Source organism: Schistocerca gregaria, chromosome 1, assembly GCF_023897955.1.
Source record: "Schistocerca gregaria isolate iqSchGreg1 chromosome 1, iqSchGreg1.2, whole genome shotgun sequence".
Lineage (NCBI taxonomy): Eukaryota > Metazoa > Arthropoda > Insecta > Orthoptera > Acrididae > Schistocerca > Schistocerca gregaria.
Genome location: NC_064920.1, coordinates 718,095,354 through 718,115,634, shown reverse-complemented (window position 1 = coordinate 718,115,634; position 20,281 = coordinate 718,095,354). Strand labels below are relative to the sequence as shown.

At 44.8% G+C, this 20,281-nt stretch overlaps 1 protein-coding gene across 1 annotated transcript in view; it reads left to right on the top strand.

Annotated features, from left to right (window-relative positions):
* Positions 1-20,281, top strand: part of LOC126266597 (uncharacterized) — a 371,771-nt gene that overhangs the window by 168,321 nt on the left and 183,169 nt on the right. The window lies entirely within an intron of this gene.

The following is a 20,281-nucleotide window of genomic DNA, read 5'->3' as shown; positions in this document are numbered from 1 at the left end:
AAAGTACGAACATCGTGCCGCTAATAACAAAATATACATATTTAAATAAATCCACACTTGACGTTCATATAGATGAGGTTACTGTTTTCTAGAAGTGTTCTTTCTCTCTGTTACGTGTCACCTAATTGTAATGTATCGCAGCTAGATCATGAGCGTCATGCCAGAAATTCAAACAGTTATACTGTTGTGGCATTCTGTCCGAACACTGTTTCGACGCAGTTCTCCGTGTTAGTCTTCTAGTCTATCCTATGCAAGCCTTTTCATCTCGGCATAACTACTGCAGCCTACATCCATTTGCACCTGATTCATACCTTGGTCTCGCTCTACTAGCTGTACCACTCCGGCCCCCCCCCCTCACCCCCCCCCCCCCCCCTGTCATACATACACTTTCCTCCATTAGCAAACTGATGATTCCTTGACGCCTCAGGACGTGTACTATCAATTCATTCCTTCTTTTAGTCAAATTGTGCCATAAATTTATTTTTCTTCAGCTCAGATTAATACCACTTCATTAGTTATTCTTTCTACCCGTCCAATCTTCAGCATTGTTCTGTAGCTCCACATTCAAAAGCTTCTGTTCTCTTCTTGTCTGAACTGCTTCCCGCTCACTTTTCACTTCCGTACAAGGCTACACTCCAGCAGTTACTTTCTGAAAAAAAAAAAAACTACCTAACACTTACATTTATGTTACATGTTAAAAATTTCTTTTTTTTCCAGAAATTCTTTTCGTGCCTTAACCATTCTACATATTGTATTCTCTCTACTTCAGCCCTCATCACTTATTTCTCTGCCAAATGGCAATATTCAGCTACTACTTTTAGTGTATAATTTCCTATCCTAATTCCTTCAGTACTATCAAGTTTAATTCACCTATATTCAGCTACTATTATTTTACTATTGTCGATTATCTTTTAACCATTTTTCAGCTGCTCTTCGAGGTCGTCTGAATGTGTGGTTTTACATATTATGTAGGCACGCTCAGTCTTCTCGACTGTATTTCGTCTTTTTCTATTTTTCACTTAATCAGAAGATGGTATGAACGGAAATGTACGATGAGTGAAGAGCAACAAATTTATTTTGAGATCTAGGCGGGGAGTAAAGGCAGAGGACAAAATAGTCATCACGGTAATATTGCGTAACACAGTCTCTGTCATTGACAATGGTCCCAATTCAGCGAAGACCAGAGTTCCTTCAGATATGCCATATCCAGCAGAAGCCAATCATTAATGGGATGCTGAATGCTCCATATCATCCGGTATTCCAAACAGTCACAGGCGTCTTCTGCCTGATTAACGTCAGGTTATTTGGCGGGCCAGTGAGGTGTGATAGCCGGCCGCTGTGGGCGAGCGGTTCTAGGCGCTTCAGTCCGGAACGGCGCTGCAGCTACGGTCGCAGGTTCGAATCCTGTCCCGGGCATGGATGTTTGTGATGTCCTTAGGTTAGTTAGGTTTAAGTAGTTTCGAAGTCTAAGGGACTGATAGCAGATGTTGAGTCCCATAGTACTCAGAGGCATTTAAACCATTTTTGAGGTGCGATAGAATGCCTGAGAGCTTTTCAAACGCATTCGCTCGTTCGAATGAACGGGACTGTTACTCTCTTACATCTTCTAAGTCTCCACGGCTTAATCATCCGAAGACACAGAAGGAACGTTATAGTTGGTCTCCGAAGATGTTGAAATAAAAACTTTGGTCTATGCTCAGAGTAACCTGAATCAGTGCGGTTAAGGCATGATACGAAATTCGCCTCCAAAAATGTCAAAGAACAGCCTCTGGCCTGAGCGATCCCCCTCCCCTCACCACCCTACACTCACACTATGGGCTAAACACCTCTTTGGGCCGTCTGGGCACTCCATGCTCTGCATTATTTGAAAAGGGACACAACTGCGACTCGTCGGACCAGCCTACAAGTCTCCAGCCAGATGTCCAGTTTCTGTGTTGTTTGGGCCGTTGAGAACGAGCAGCTTTCTGTGCTGGTGTGAGAAGCACCAATTTCCAATGAACCAGACGCCAAATGTTCACTGCACGCAGTTCCCGCGCAGCGTTGTTCAGAGAAAGGTGGGGATGAAGTGCATTCATTGGTGACAGCTACTGCTATTGGGTTTTAAGTCGATTGTGACGGCCGGTAGTCTCCGCTTCCTGTGGGTTAGAATCTTTTTCACGATGCTGTTCTTACACCATGTTACTTGGCGTGTTCAAAAATGATTGACACTACACCTTTTTTATGTTCACAGATACCATTTACCGAACAAACAAATACTGCCAACGTCCATGCTCTTTTGTCATCGTTCTGGCAGCTTCCGTACTTGCATATCAAATAATTCTTTGAGGTATCCCGGCACCAGTGGTGGACAACTGCATGTAGCTTAGTGGCGAACTTCTTACCCATTATGACCTCTCCCATCGCGTCGAATAGGGTATAGTCGCTAGCAGCCAGATCTGGCGAATGTAGAGGTTGTGACAGTACAGTAAATCCTAGTTCACGCTCGGTGACCTTGGTCTGGCGACCGGCAAGTAGTCACGCATCGTCATGTTAGAGCAGAACGCCACGCCTCATCTTCCGTGGCGGCACTGTTGAATTCGTCGGTGAAGTTGATCGAGAACAATGACTCGTTGATGGTGACCCGACGCTCAAGGAACCCTGCTGGATCTGCTCTGTTCTGCTGTACCAACAATTGGTAAATGTACACACGCTTCTGTTTCCGCGCAGTGCTACGGGAATGGTGCACCCACTGTGCACACACATTCTTCATTTTCAAATCCTAATGGATGATGGTGTGAAGTGGATATCGTGATAGGTCTGTTGCTTTCTATAGTCCATCAAACGTGATTCGCCTGTACCCCACTATCTGTCGATTGACACGCTGGGTATTGTTTGGTTTGAGAGCAGTTGCTGGACGTCCAGTGCGTATGCGCTTTTCAGCGTAGTCCCTGAACTGTGATACCCAACGAACTCCACAACAGATTCGCGGAAACCAGGTATTAATAGTTTCATTTATGTATACACAAATGTATCTGTATTTCTATACGTGAAGTGCACAGGGGCCTAAAGAAGGCGTTAATGAGATACCAAAACTGGCCGTGTACAGAAAATAACAATTTCTGGAAACATATGGCTGTTTCGTGATTTTTCTTTGATAAATATCTGACTAGTCACTGCCCCGTATCCACGATGGATCAGCAGAGACAGAATGGGTCAACAGAGATCTGCGAGTTGCTGCTGTGTCCCCACATACGCCTACTAAGCTCTTATGGATGACTCAAGCAGTCACTCCTTCCCTCCAGAGAAGCCACACTGTTCACCGTAGCTCGTACTTGTCTGCTTCCGTGTTGTCCGATCGATGTCCACCAGCTACTCGCAAGCCAGAACAAGTGCACCGGCAGTGCGCCTCCTGCAGTGAGCAGGAATACCATCAGTCAGCGCTAGACAGTACTGCAGCCACTCTCACGCACGGATCGACACACATTTCAAACTGCTACTGAGCAGGAGTTGTAGAGGGAGTACCAGTCGATACGAAATGAACTAAATAAATAGATACGACTGGTGGTGCAGATAAATTAGATAGCCCACGACCATACACCAAAAAATAGGCGGTGTAGTTATAAGCATGTCGTTTCCACCACTCTGGCATGTCACCACGTCGTACTATCCCAACTGCGCCGCGATACCAAGTGGAGGGTCACATCACGGCCGGGTACCAGCTCTGCAGCGTCTACGGAATCCAAAAGTGCTCTTTTAGGGGGATGCCTAACATATTGTCTTGTGAGCTCGTATTTCTAATAAAGCGCTCAACAAGCCAACAGATGATACCAGTTGTGAAAACACGGATCGCATCTGGCCAGCGAGTTGGCCATCTGAAGATGCAGGAGCGTGGTGTCGCGGAGCGGTGCCGGCGGGTGCAGACCCGCTTGCTGCGGGCGCCGGTAGGCCGCTGGTGATGACGGCTATTGTGGCGCGCGCCACGGATAGCAATCTGGCGGCGGGCCCAGCGTGCAGGGTGCGCGGCACGGACAGCTCAATTGGCCCCCCGGCGCGCCGCGACCTGTTCCAGCGCTCCGGCCCTCACGCAGAGCGCGCAGGGAGACGGCGGGCTGCCCTGGGTTCAAGCAGTTCCACTGCCATTGCGCGCAGTGCGTCCTCCGGAGCGCGTTCGGTTCCTTCACTGACCCTCACCGACTACCTTGTCAGTCCGTCCCCGGTAGCTGAGTGGTCAGAACAATCCTAACGGCCCCGGTTCGATTCCCGGCTGGGTCGGAGATTTTCTCCGCTCAGGAACTGGGAGTTGTGTTGTCCCAATCTTCATAATTTCATTTTTAGACAACAGAGCTGTATGGAGATAAACAGTGATTAATTTACTTATAATCATTTATTCAAACTGACAGTCACAATGGCATTATTTATTTTGCCGCCAACGGATTTCAACCCGCGATGGGGTCATCTTCAGGGCAATTTACATCATTTGGCCGTTCGCTGGAGTCGTCACCCTGCCTGTGCACGGTTGGTTACCAACGAGCGACCAAATAGTGTAAATTGCCCTGAAGATGACCCCATCGCGTGTTGAAACCGGCTGGCAGCAAAATAAACAATGCGATTGTGACTGTCAGTCTGAATAATTGATCATCATTTCATCCCCATCGACGCGCAAGTCGCCGAAGTGGCGTCAAATCGAAAGACTTGCACCCGGTGAACGGTCTAACCGACGGGAGGCCCTAGTCGCACGACATTTATTTTTACCACCTTGTCAGATTGCAATGGTTACTGTTCATCCTGATGAGGGCCTGTGGCAGTGGGTCTTCATGGACTTCCTGAGTACTAGGCTATTGCGACGAAAATGTTACCGTAGCACCAGTACAATTTTTAACTTTGTGGAGATGTTCGTAATAAATTATCAAACTTCCATTTATCAGTCGGAGGTCAGAATCCCACGGGCACATGTACTCTCGTGTTCGTTGTGGCATGGAAGTAAACAGCCCCCGATTGCACCCTGAATGTGTTCGTAGTGTATCACTTTCTATTTCAACAATGGATTATATATTGTCACGACAGGCTGCGTGGTAGTTTAAATCTTCTTAAAATATTTATTATAACTCAGTTCAAATTCAAATGGCTCTGAGCGCTATGGGACTTAACATCTGTCATCAGACCCCTATAACTTAGAACTACTTAAACCTAGCTAAACTAAGGACATCACAAACATGTCCGAAGCAGGATTCGAACCTGCGACCGTAGCGGTCGCGTGGTTCCAGACTGTAGAGCCTAGAACCGCTCGGCCACTCCGTCCGGCTGTCTCAGTTGGAAATGGTCTCACTAGATTATTAGTTCCTACGACAATTAATGATCATTTTCAGACGTAATTAATCACGAGTTATGAAAAGTCGAAATTCTTTAAAAAGAGCATAATAAAAGTTCTAAAATTCCATTCCCATGCCATCAATATAAAAAGCCGAGTAATCATCAGCCAGTATCGTCTTTCTGCCACATCTCCCTTTAGCATGAGCTTCAGCAAGCACGTATAACATTAAGCGTTCACTTCCAGTTTACTTTTGCTCTGAAGATACTATTTAACAGTTATAATGTTCATTATATGTTATGTAAAGCAAACACAGGAAATATCATGTCAATAAGAGAGGGCTGTAATATTACCAGTATTTTTTTCCGAGAGAGGAGCAGAAAGAAATGGTTCAAATGGCTCTGAGCACTATGGGACCCAACTGCTGTGGTCATCAGTCCCCTAGAACTTAGAACTACTTAAACCTAACTAATCTAAGGACATCACACACATCCATGCCCGAGGCAGGATTCGAACCTGCGACCGTAGCAGCAGCGCGGCTCCGGACTGGAGCGCCTAGAACCGCACCGCCACCGCGGCCAGCTAGAAATAAATGTCTCCACGTGCAGCATACCCTAGCATTTCCAGGTCAGTGAACACCAGCTGCTTTCTGACTTGGCCACCTTACTTGGCTTAAGAGAAAAATAAACGCGTTACTCTTCCCAAAACCGACTGGACATTACAATTGCAGTGGACGTGGAGTAATGCTCTGAGCAACCCAGTAACAACGTTGCAGTCTTTTGCTTAGTAGAGAGGAGATGACGCGCCCAGCTATTTGTCACGTATGCACCTAGTATAAATTGACTATCTACAAGTTGATTCAGATGAGCCAAGCCACTCCAAAAACATTCAGAACGGGTGAATATGTAGAGCAGCAGCTGGGGACAACGTGGCTAACTTTATGATCTGTACAAGTAATTATGACACCAGTCTTTTTAAACCGAACTATATTACTTTTTTAGTATCATAGGAAACAGCCTTCGATGGTGACTTGATCTAACAGTAACCCGATAATAACGTCACAAACTACAGCCCAGCTGCCAGGAGACGGGGTCTCATAAAGTCTTCCTTTCCAAAGGAATTGTACACAAACACATAACTCAGATAGAATTCGTGTCTTTGTTATTTTGAGGGTCATATAAAGCCCTAAGCTATTCAGTTTCTGCACTGATACGTGGTCCGATTCCGGAGAGACCATATTGCACGACGAACTTCGTACGGACTTGTAATACAGATTCATGTTATGTAGCATTTCATGCCTACCGAAGTCGCCCTTGTACTTGTTATTTCGTTCTTGTTCATGTTGTGAGCGAAAGTAATACTCACTCTCTTTTTATAGGCTCCTCCACCCTTCAGCAGTTGCTCTGTATTCCCATTCGATAGCATTCACGATCATGGTCGTATTCCTCTTTCAGACCTCTCTTCCTCGACATTCTAATTACTCACACTCTCCGTGTTACTGTCGGCCGTCCACGTTTCCTCCTTCTAGGCGGCAACCATTCCAGGATTACTTCATCTACATCTACATTTATACTCCGCAAGCCACTCAACGGTGTGTTGCGGAGGGCACTTTACGTGCCACTGTCATTACCTCCCTTTCCTGTTCCAGTCGCGTATGGTTCGCGGGAAGAACGACTGTCTGAAAGCCTCCGTGCGCGCTCGAATCTCTCTAATTTTACATTCGTGATCTACGCGGGAGGTATAATTAGGGGGAAGCAATATATTCGATACCTCATCCAGAAACGCACCCTCTCGAAACCTGGCGAGCAAGCTACGCCGCGATGCAGAGCGCCTCTCTTGCAGAGTCTGCCACTTCAGTTTGCTAAACATCTCCGTAACGCTATCACGGTTACCAAATAACCCTGTGACGAAACGCGCCGCTCTTCTTTAGATCTTCTCTATCTCCTCTGTCAACCCGATCTGGTACGGATCCCACACTGATGAGCAATACTCAAGTATAGGTCGAACGAGTGTTTTGTAAGCCACCTCCTTTGTTGATGTACTACATTTTCTAAGGACTCTCCCAATGAATCTCAACTTGGTACCCGCCTTACCAACAATTAATTTTATGTGATCATTCCACTTTAAATCGTTCCGCACCCATACTCCCAGATATTTTACAGAAGTAACTGCTACCAGTGTTTGTTCCGCTATCATATAATCATACAATAAAGGATCCTTCTTTCTATGTATTCGCAATACATTACATTTATCTATGTTAAGGGTCAGTTGCCACTCCATGCACCAAGTGCCTATCCGCTGCAGATCTTCCTGCATTTCGCTACAATTTTCTAATGGTGCAACTTCTCTGTATACTACAGCATCATCTGCCAAAAGCCGTATGGAACTTCCGACACTATCTACTAGGTCATTTATATATATGGTGAAATATATATATTTCGCCATTCGCCGCACATAGCTTTTTCCTCATATCTTTGGATGACTGGTTCTTCCATATCTATTAACGCTCTACCATTTCTTCTCCTCTCTGTTCTGCATATCCTGGCTATCCTCCTTATTCCATCCATTTTTATTGCCTTCGCTAGGCTCCTCTGCCGGACCCTACAGGGTCCATCCTTCTGCACCGTATGTTACTATACTTTCGACTACTATTTCGTAGCATACTCTTCTTTTCTTCTTTCGATATTGCCTTGCGGCACAGAACTCCATTTAGCACCTTAGTTGCTCCATTTTCGTGCTGGATCCTGCCTTTCGCATCTGCTTCACAGCTTCCCTTTCGCGTGGATAACCAGACTTCAGTATTTTAAATATGTCTTACTACTTTAATAGTCGCTTCCATCTTCCCCACTACTAGATATGTTTTGATCATATATATTCTAAACCCTCCTCATTCAGATACTTCAATTAACGTCTTTTATCTTCATATTGACTCCCTTCCTACTTTCTGCTATAACAGTATCGCAAATAATAATGAGTGGTACTTCCATGCTGGAAAGGAATCAATACTGTATCTCCGCACAATTGATTCAACTGTATGTTTTGGATGTATAGCTTAAACTGGGTCAGGGACATACTGTAGGTCTGTCTATGTCATTTCGGTGTTTGCAGTGGCTCACTCAATTTCCTCCCTACTTTAACTATTGCTTACGTTTGCTGATATATCCTCCGAAAAATGGATATTTGCTATGTTTCTGTACCTATGTAATCCATCACTGTCAGTAGTACGAAGATGCTTACAGAATCATATGCTTTTTCTAAATACGAAAATATGAGGTATATTTCCTGACCTTTAGGATATGCCTTCTTAGTTATTTATCTAAGGCTAAAAATATAGTCCTTAGAAGATCTTCCAACCGTAAAACCTACTTGGATCTCTCGCATCTTTCCTTCAGTCTCATTCTCCAGCCCGTTTTTCAGTACAGAGCTAAAAGTCTGCCGATAGATACCATAACACTAATCCCTCTATAACTGATTGGGTGTCTTTTGTTTCCTATTTTATAGATAGTAGATTTATATGATACGCACCACTCTCTTGGTAAATCCTCTCCTTTCACAATCTCATAGAAGAATTTACATGAAAGTCTCACCATCTAAAGTTATATGACAACTCCTTCCGGCCCACTTGCCTTGTCATTTCTTGCATTTTTAGCATCTGTACCAGTTCTCCCTCTAGTATGGGTTTTTTACTGCTTTAGTTGTAGACTCCTATCACCTCGTCTCTACTTTTATCCACCAGAATTTCTTCAGAGTGCTTTTCCATTGTACAGGCTGTATTGTGGGTGCGGGATTGCTAGTCATTTTTATTTTCCTTGTCATTCTTCGTGCTTCAGCCGATCTCCTAAATCCAAGCGAATACTGCATTTCCACACATACTCTCTCCGATTTCTCTTCCTAAAACTTTCTTGATAATTTCCTAGGCCTTCTTTTATATACCTTATTTCTATTCCAATCCTCTTAACTCCTAGAGCTTAACCATACGTGGTATAATTTTTTCTTTTCCTTAACCGCCTCCAACAACTCCATGGTCACCCATTTCAATTCTTACTGTTCTTTCCCTTCCCTTCCTAAAACCCCCTACGCTGATACCTTAATCGACTGTTTCAGGAAACCGTTTAAGTAATTTGCACTCCAGTCCTCCTCCATTGCATCCAGTCCTAGATTTCATGTTTGCTGGTATGAAGATTTCTTCTTATAGTGGATGTATCCTATATTTGGGATCCTCTATTGTTGTACTTCCAACATGCTCGTTCTTCTCCTCCTGCTTTATTTTGGTCTTAATCGGAAAAGCAGTTTTTGAGGTACCTGTCTAAAGATCGGGGCCACGCCCTGTCACTGTTTTTATCTTTTCATCTTGTGCCTTAATCATCGTCTGTCTTCGGACTATTACCTAGTATGGAATTGAATTTAGGTTCCTTGATGGAATAGCCCAGGTGTATTTCTGAGTTTCTTTTTGTTGGTATTGGTCATCCAAAACAGTACACTCTTGAGCCTCACATAAATTATTCAACTTCCAACAGGTATCATTGTCTATATCATCTTCCCGTGGACCTACAACATCATCATTTTCTCTTTTTCCAGTTCGTCCATTGAACTCCTCCATTATTAACAATTTCTCGTCTTCTGCACCATCGTCAACCGCTTCTTGTAAGTCATCGAACAAATCTATGTTCTCCTCCTCTGAGGCTTCCTCGTTAGGGTCATACATAAAAGTTAATTCCAATTTTATTCCGTGATTTATTTCGTAGTTACACTGATTATTCTTCCATTCACTTCCTTCCATTTTCTTCTGATAAGAACTGCTGCCCCTGATATTGCTCTTTCAGTTTTTTACACTCCAGTCCAAAACAGAATAGTCTCCAAAAATGGTTCAAATGGCTCTGAGCACTATGGGACTTAACATCGGAGGTCATCATTCCCCTAGAACTTAGAACTACTTAAACCTAACTAACCTAAGGACATCACACACATCCATGCCTGAGGCAGGATTCGAAACTGCGACCGTAGCGGTCGCACGGTTCCAGACTGAAGCGCCTAGAACCGCTCGGCAACCCCGGTCGGCTGAATAGTCTCCAATCACATCTTATTCACGTCCTTTCCTTTTTCCTTTCTGTCATTATCTGCATACCCACCTCCAGTACTTCAATTTCCTTAATTATATTCTCAGGTTTTCCATGACAACGACAGTGCATTTCGTGTTCCACAAACCAGAGTCCTAGTTGTTAACTGGAGTCGATTCCTACTAATCCGTCCAGCTTCTTTAATTTCTTTTAGAAACGTAGCAATGCCTGTTTTTACCGGTGAGGGGTACCAACATCTTGCTGAACTCCCCACCCCCGCCCTCCCCCCAACGTGATGGACCAAGATTTTTCGTCAAGGTTTACTCCCATTGAGAGCTTCATTACTGGTAAGAGTCCCTTATGTTGCTATGTCAAGAACGGACAACTCGGGACCTGATAAAGGATAATAAGGGACATCGTGAAACACTCTTTGTCTGATGTGATTCTTGAGTTTCTCCCGGCGTAGTTGATAATCAAAATATCCACGGGTGTACTGCCGGTCTATAGTGTCCAACGGGCACAATATTTCGGCGATCAAACATGTCGCCATCATCAGGTGAACTGACGGACTGAGCTCCTGTGAACGTGCCGGCACGGAGATCCGTACGCTATGGCTGCTCAGGGGGAACTGGGTTCGGTCGCGGCGGCGGTCGATTTAAATACCCTCCGCCCGCGTCGCGCTCCCTCCGCCGTCCGCGCCCCGCGCCACGGTCTCGCGGTGGAACAGATTGCGACGGCGTCTGAGATGACGTCGGTGTGATGGCTCTGTCCGCCGTGGTCGTCACAACTATGCGTTTGCTCGGTTTACTCTTGATTAACCCAATCGCTGGTTCCCAAGCCTTGCTAAGATTATAGCCACAGTCACGGTTTATGAGGTCGTCATTGGTGCGAATTTCGATGGCCTCTCTAACAACGCTGTACCAGTATCTCGACGTCTGTACCAGAATCCTCGTGCGGTCATACTCCATAGCGTGATTTTCCGACAAACAATGTTCAGCGACCGCCGACTTGCTCGGATACATTAGTCGAGTGTGCCTCTGGTGTTCACGGCATCGATCCTCGACAGTACGCATCGTCTGACCAATATACGACTTGCGCCGCGGGCGGAGGGTATTTAAATCGGCCGCCGCCGCGACCGAACCCAGTTCCCCCTGAGCAGCCATAGCGTACGGATCTCCGTGCCGGCACGTTCACAGGATCTCAGTCCGTCAGTTCACCTGATGATGGCGACATGTTTGATCTCCGAAATATTGTGCCCGTTGGACACTATAGACCGTCAGTACACCCGTGGATATTTTGATTACTCTTTGTCTGGTTCCTCTGGTAGAGGCTTATCTGGCATGAGAGACCCTACCAGTAGCTACGCTACGGCGGTATAGCACTCCTTCATTGAAACAGGCAAACCCTCTCGCTCTCCGTATCCTTGAGAGGGAGTGAAAGTAATTCAAAATTAAAACGGGGTCCTCCCTATATCGTCAAATCTCACGAAGAGAGTCGCACTGGTTCTCGTCAAAGTGTTATCCAAATTGTGATTTTATGTGCTCAATCGCCAGTTACATTACAAAGTAGTCTGTCGGGGCTATAAAGATAGCACGGTGTAGCACAGTAGGTTGCATCTGATACGTCTCACACAACGAAATGAGTCGTACCTGTATCTGCTGCTTTTAAATGAAACGCTATAACTTAATTAAGTGGACACAGTGAATCTGGTAACAAGTGTAGCAAAAGCAGCATCGAATTGCTTGGTTTATGGCCGAGACGAAAGATTATTAAGAGAAGTGAGTTAAGTTTCGGTATAACGACGCGATCATTTCGAGGCGGCGCGCATTGCGTGAAGATTTGAGCCCCGGCGAGGCGACAAGTGATTAGGGACGGCGCGGTTTAATTTGGGAAGGCCGTGGCGTGCTATTACAGCACGGAGGGCAGGAGCGGGGGTCCGCTAAGTGGCCGGCATTCCTGCAGCAGGCCGCGTAACGAGGATGCACCGCCCCGTATCCGGGAGCTGGTCCAGCGACCACGACCCCTGGCACCGCGCTCGCTTGCTCACCTTCCTCAGACAGCTCCCAAGCGCAGCCCATACACCTGGCCACACACGCCAAGGAAGACGCTCCATATCGCTTTGTGAATCGAGTAAATAGTTGCTAACAAATAGACACAGCACCACATCCTTAACAGAGAAAATTCCTGCAATTTAAAAATAATTTGTGGCGCACCATTGTAACACATTTCTTACCCTCCCCCATTTTCGCAATTGTCATCACTTAGGTCACTATCCGGCTGCTGACAGAAGGAAGCGTTCTTCAGCCTCGGGCTGGTCGACGGGTTTTTCCCTAATCTTCCTAAACCGTTTATGGCTGGGCTTACATGCGTGATTTCGAGGAAGAGTAATTTTCTGCACGACCGCCGGTATTTCCAGCAAACTTCCAGAAAACATTCTTAAAGTCCTGGCAAAAAGCACCGTCTTACGTAAGTGCTCTAAACAGGAGTGGGGAATGGGTGTTTCTGATTCTAATTCGTGGAAAGACCTAATTGCTTTTCCATGGAGCAGTTTGGAGCTCGCGAAGTTGAGGAGTCCGTCTGTAACTCTCCGGCGGTTGAGATGTCACGTAGTGGCACCTCGTGACTGGAGAGTGGGGCGGGGGGAGGGGGCAACCTTTTCGTCTCAGAGCATCGCTTGCATCCTATGTGCCCAATTACTTTTTGGGTGTATTTAAATCTCTATCGTTCCCTTTAGTTTTTACCCTCTACAACTCCTCCTAGTACCATGACGGCTATTTCCTGATGCCGTAACGTTTCCTTTATTTCCGCGACTGCTTCTTCGATGTATAGATTTGACAGTACGGGTGAAAGGCTGCATCGCTCTTACACCCGTTCTAATTCGAGCACTTCGTTATTAGGCTTCCAATCTCATAGTGTCCTCTTGGTTGTTGTACAGACCGCATACTATTTGTTTCTCTCTATAGGTTGCCCCTACTTTCCTCAAAATTTCGAACATCTTGCACTATTTTATATTGTCCAACGCTTTTTCCAGGTGGGCAAATCCTATGAACGTGATTTTTTTCAGTTTTGTTTCCATAATCAAACACAATGCCAGGACTGCCTCTCTGCTGACTTCATTTTTCTTAAAGCCGAACTGATCTTCATCCAACAACTGTCAGTTTTCGAGTAACTTTTGGGTATCCAGCTGGATGACTTCGACAATCGCGGTTCTCGGTGACGTCATCCGGCAGCATCCCTGCAAGTTATTTGAGCAGTGTGTACGCCGAAGGAAACTCAGGTTTCAGATTATCTGTTTTCTTTGCCTTTCTTCGGTATGTTATTCTTGTCAGCAGCTTGGTTGCAAGGACTGTTAAGCTGATTGTACTGTAGTTCAGGCACTTACCTGCCTGAAAGTCTTATGGTACGTCGTCTGTCTCATAGATTCTAGAAAGCAACTTGAATAGTTGTTTGGTTGCCATTTCTCCGAATAATTTTACACATTTAGCTGGAGTACTATCAGTCCTTTCTGCCTTATTTGAACTTATGCCTTCAGGGGTTATCTTATCGGAAATTTGATGTTACTGATCCTTCATGATCAACGAGGTTACATTTTAGGTACGGAAAGCCCACAAAACCGTCGAAAGTGCGTTCCAGTGCGCGGGTGACGAATTATGCTCAGGCGTCTTCCTATTTTCCCCGACGAGTGTTGCCGTTTAGTGAAGGTAGGCTTGTCCGTTAAAAAGATGTGTCAGAGCAGAGCATGAAGCCATCAGCTAGCTATAGACGGTATTAGATAAGTGATGGACTGGGCTAGGCTAAATTTCGCGCAAATTTGAGAGTCATTTTTATGTGAGCTTTGAACTTCATTCCTGTTTCCCGTTGTGGTGCCTATATGCGAGACTTATTAGTAGCCATTTGGAAGTGGTTTATAGAAGTATTAGCGGTGAAAATATTCCAGTCCAGTGGTCAAATCACGGAATCTTTCTCGCATATGACGGATACAGGGCTTTTAATTAGTAACTTTGTAGTTCCCCTGCCTCGCTTGTCAAAGCGATGCTGGCCATTCTCATTGAGAATGTCTGGTAGTGTATCAGAGCAGGTAATTAATGCGGGTACGCCGGTAAATGTTTCCGATCAATCCTTGGAGCAGTACCTCAATTTATGTCACGCACCGCACATCACCAAAACTGCCTGAGTTGTGGCCACGGCCTCTAGTGTGGTTTGGTATAACGTTACGGGAGCACCTAGGTAAAGACGAAAGGCACATTTCACCTCAAGGAACCACTAAAACTTAATTTGAACTACATGATCACGCCCAGAAGACGGGACGATGCCGAGCGGCTGCCGTGTCGTCCTCTGCATCCTACACCGTCTGGCGCCATAAGGCCGTACCAGTGGTATAATGGTAGCGTCTTTGTTTCATAATCAAAACGTCTTCGGTCCCAGGTTCGATCCCCGCCACTGCCTAAATTTTAATAAATAATCAGCATTGGCGGCCGAAGACTTCCGGCATAAGAAGTCAGCCCCATTCAGCCAACGCCCTTGTCAAAGAGGGCGGAGGAGCGGATAGAGGTCCAGGGCACTCTCTTGTCCTAGGGGTGGGAAATTGCCCCTAAAGGCGGAAGAATCAGCAATGATCAACGGCATGAGGATGCAGAAGGCAATGTAAACCACTGCTTTAAAGACACGTAACGTGTATCCACAGGACATGTGGCCTGTAGTTGAAGAAGTGTCATGATGATCTCTCAATTGGCAAAAGATTCCGGAATAGTCCACCATTCGGATCTCCGGGAGAGGACTGCCAAGGGTGAGGTTACCATGAGAAAAAGATTGAATAATCAACGAAAGGATAATGTTCTACGAGTCGGGGCGTGGAATGTCAGAAGCTTAAACGTGGTAGGGAAACTAGAAAATCTGAAAAGGGAAATGCAAAGGCTCAATCTAGATACAGTAGGGGCCAGTGAAGTGAAGTGGAAGGAAGACAAGGATTTCTGGTCAGATGAGTATCGGGTAGTATCAACAACAGCAGAAAATGGTATAACAGGTGTAGGATTCGTTATGAATAGGAAGGTATGGCAGAGCGTGTGTTACCATGAACAGTTCAGTGACCGTGTTGTTCTTATCAGAATCGACAGCAGACCAACACCGACAACGATAGTTCAGGTATACATGCCGACGTCGCAAGCTGAAGATGAACAGATAGAGAAAGTGTATGAGGATACTGTAAGGGTAATGCAGTATGTAAAGGGGGACGAAAATCTAATAGTGATGGGCGACTGGAATGCAGTTGTAGGGGAAGGAGTACAAGAAAAGGTTACAGGAGAATATGGGCTTGGGACAAGGAATGAAAGACTAATTGAGTTCTGTAACAAGTTTCAGCTAGTAATAGCGAATACCCTGCTCAAAAATCACAAGAGGAGGAGGTATACTTGGAAAAGGCTGGGAGATACGGGAAGATTTCAATTAGATTACATCATGGTCAGACAGAGATTCCGAAATCAGATACTGGATTGTCAGGCGTACCCAGGAGCAGATATAGACTCAGATCACAATATAGTAGTGATGTAGAGTAGGCTGAAGTTCAAGACATTAGTAAGGAAGAATCAATACGCTAAGAAGTGGGATACGGAAGTTCTAAGGAATGACGAGATACGTTTGAAGTTCTCTAACGCCATAGATACAGCAATAAGGAATAGCGCAGTAGGCAACACAGTTGAAGAGGAATGGACGTCTCTAAAAAGGGCCATCACAGAAGTTGGGAAGGAAAACATAGGTACAAAGAAGGTAGCTGCAAAGAAACCATGGGTAACAGAAGAAATACTTCAGTTGAGTGATGAAAGGAGGAAGTACAAACATGTTCCGGGAAAATTAGGAATACAGAGAGTCGCTGTGGAATGAAATAAATAGGAAGTGCAGGGAAGCTAAGACGAAATGGCTGCAGGAAAAATGTGAAGACATCGAAAAGGATATGATTGTCGGAAGGACAGACTCAGCATACAGGAAAATCAAAACAACCTTTGGTGACATTAAAAGCAACGGTGGTAACATTAAGAGTGCAACGGGAATTCCACTGTTAAATGCAGAGGAGAGAGCAGAGCATAGAGGAGAAAGCCTCTATGAGGGTGAAGATTTGTCTGATGTGATAGAAGAAGAAACAGGAGTCGATTTAGAAGAGATAGGGGATCCAGTATTAGAATAGGGATTTAAAAGAGCTTTGGAGGACTTACGGTCAAATAAGGCAGAAGGGATAGATAACATTCCATCAGAATTTCTAAAATCATTAGGGGAAGTGGCAACAAAACGACTATTCACGTTGGTGTGTAGAATCTATGAGTCTGGCGACATACCATCTGACTTTCGGAAAGCATCATCCACACAATTCCGAAGACGGCAAGAACTGACAAGTGCGAGAATTATCGCACAATCAGCTTAACAGCTCATGCATCGAAGCTGCTTATAAGAATAATATACAGAAGAATGGAAAAGAAAATTGAGAATGTGCTAGGTGACGATCAGTTTGGCTTTAGGAAAAGTAAAGGCACGAGAGAGGCAATTCTGACGTTACGGCTAATAATGGAAGCAAGTCTGAAGAAAAATCAAGACACATTCATAGGATTTGTCGACCTGGAAAAAGCGTTCGACAATATAAAAAAGTAGGGGTAAGCTATAGGGAGAGACGGGTCATATACAATATGTACAACAACCAAGAGCGAATAATAAGAGTGGAAGATCAAGAACGAAGTGCTCGTATTAAGAAGGGTGTAAGACAAGGCTGTAGCCTTTCGCCTCTACTCTTCAATCTGTACATCGAGGAAGCAATGATGGAAATAAAAGAAAGGTTCAGGAGTGGAATTAAAATACAAGGTGAAAGGATATCAATGATACGATTCGCTGATGACATTGCTATCCTGAGTGAAAGTGAAGAAGAATTAAATGATCTGCTGAACGGAATGAACAGTGTAATGAGTACACAGTATGGTTTTAGAGTAAATCAGAGAAAGACGAAGGTAATGAGGAGTAGTAGAAATGAGAACAGCGAGAAACTTGACATCAGGATTGATGGTCACGAAGTCAATGAAGTTAAGGAATTTTGCTACCTAGGCAGTAAAATAACTAATGACGGACGGAGCAAGGACTCGCTATGGCAAACAAGGCATTTCTGGCCAAGAGAAGTCTACTAATATCAAATACTGGCCTTAATTTGAGGAAGAAATTTCTGAGGATGTACGTCTGGAGTACAGCATTGTATGGTAGTGAAACATGGACTGTGGGAAAACCGGAACAGAAGAGAATCGAAGCATTTGAGATGTGGTGCTATAGACGAATGTTGAAAATTAGGTGGACTGATAAGGTAAGGAATGAGGAGTTTCTACGCAGAATCGGAGAGGAAAGGAATATGTGGAAAACACTGATAAGGAGACGGGACAGGATGATAGGACATCTGCTAAGACATGATGGAATGACTTCCATGGTACTAGAGGGAACTGTAGAGGGAAAAAACTATAGAGGAAGACAGAGATTGGAATACGTCAAGCAAATAATTAAGGACGTAGGTTGCAAGTGCTACTCTGAGATGAAGAGGTTAGCACAGGAAACGAATTCGTGGTGGGCCGCATCAAACCAGTCAGTTGACTGATGACCAAAAAATAAAAGAAGGGCGCCTTGTGGATGGGCACGCGTACAACATAGCTCCCTCCCGCCCACCAATGGCTTTCCACATCTTGGAACCGCTACTTCTCATTCATGGACCCCGTTTCAGTTCACGCCAAAGATAAGTACCTGGCAGTACCTGGCAGTACGGGTGATCTGTAAGGCAGTCAAACGCACTGACGCTCAGCTCCAGACGCGGACGTTGTAGGACCATTGCTAGTAATAAAACTGATAAATTATATAGTGGTAGACACTGTGAGATACATGACGCTGTTCCAAAATGATGCTGTTGTATATAGAGAAGTTATAGTGGTAGAAAATTGTAGCAGAATGCACGAAGACCTGCAAAGGAACGATGCTTGTCGCAGGGAGTAGCAATTGACCCTCAAGAAAACAAATGAAAAGTACAGTAAGGTGAATAAATTTACAGCAAGACCTATTATACTATGACTAGCATTTGCCCCATAGCTTTACCTGTGTTTCGACACAATACTTCACACACATCCTCCTCCGTTTTCACCTCTTCCTCCATTAAACTGCCCACCCCATCGTCCCACCTCTATCTCCATCCTCCCCACTCTCTCTGCCTCTTTATATCCTTCTCCTTTCTCTATCTGCACCACTCCTTCTCTCTGGACATCTCCTCTCCCCCTCCCTCCATCCAACCATTCCTCACCCATGTTTCTGTTTATCCTACTTGCCACGTTTCTGCGATTTCCACCTTTTCCTCCTCCTTAATCTCCGTCTCCTTCTCCCCCGAGCTCTGCCCTTCTACTTCTCCCTCTCTTCCTATCCACCCCTCCATTCTCGCTGGGACTACTTCAATGCAACACTCCTGTCATGCAGAGCAGCCTACATGTTGGGGGCTGGAAAACTGTTTCTTGCCCCCGGGATGTTGGCTGCCATGCAGTGCAGTTTGATTGAGCAGCAAACATTCTTCTTATACAATATAACTGTCATGCAGAGCATCGTACATGCCAAGGGCTAGAGAAAACACTTATAAACCTCATAGTGCTGGCACTTGTGAGGTCTGTTGTTTACATCTAGGAGTGTGTGATTTAGAGTGGACTACCACTTAACACTAATAGATGGCTGGCCAGGAGGCAGACTGAGCTGCATTGGAACAAACTGGAAGATGTTTAATCCACCCAGCTTGTAGTTTACAAAGCCTTCCTTCGACGAACAGTCGAGTTTTGTTCCACTATATTGGGACCTTGTCAAGTGGGTTTTATAGAGGAAACTGGTAAGGTAAAAGATAAGAGTATGATAGTATAATAGAGATGCCCATCCAACTCCAATGGCCAGACAAGAGAGACGCTGTACATCAAGGTGTGATTTACTGTCAAAGTGTATGTTCTTAGAAGCATCAAACAATATATTACTTCGTCCTATGTGTATCTCGCGAAAAGATCAGCTAGGTAAAATTAGTGAGTGACTTATGATTGTTAAAACCATTTTTAATGTTTGCTATAGCCTGTTAGAAACATTTTTTTCACACACATAATAAATTTCACGGCTGTTGGAGGTCAGAGGTATGTAATATATGATAGATGCAGTAAAGATCATCTGTATATGAAAAAATGTTCTGGTAGCTTTGGTAAACATTTAAGATGATAGAGACTGTGGACCCACACATGAAGAAAGAGGTGAATAATTAGTGAGTTTCGAGCTCCCACTGGCGTTTAGAAACCGTCTTTCTTTTCGCGCACCATTCGTGGCTGGAACAGGAAAGGTGAAAGTGATCGTGGTACAGAAAGTATCCTCTGCCACACAGCAGAAGGTGGCATTCGGACTATAGATGTAGATGTATTACTTTGGTTTTACAACACCTCTGTATGTGTCAGCGTGTGTGACGTTAGATTCAAGAGGGCCAGCTAATTAAGGAATATCTTGTTAAATAAATAAAACTAAAGAAAATTAAGAAGCAACATTACTGGGAACTAAAAACAAAAAATAATCGAAATAAAGGTAGTATGTTCCAAGGTGCACACCTCTGATCGTTTGTGAAATCGAAATGTGCACTTGGGTAACGTTCAACCCGTGTCGCTCCATCCTCCATGGCTGGAACCTCCTCGGCTTGCTGCCCACAAGGTGTCAGAGACGATGCAGCTCATTACTGTTCCACTCTTCTACCTTACTAAAGGCGTTCAATGCGCTTTTCAACAGATCCAAAGCACGCTCACTTTGAGTTCAGGTACAGTTGGCAATTCCATTTGGCTGATTTTTATTTCTTGGAGAAAGGTGTCCACTCACGCGTTTTATTGTCTTAAAAAACGTTTCCGTTACCGATATGGTGACTGCAGGGCTA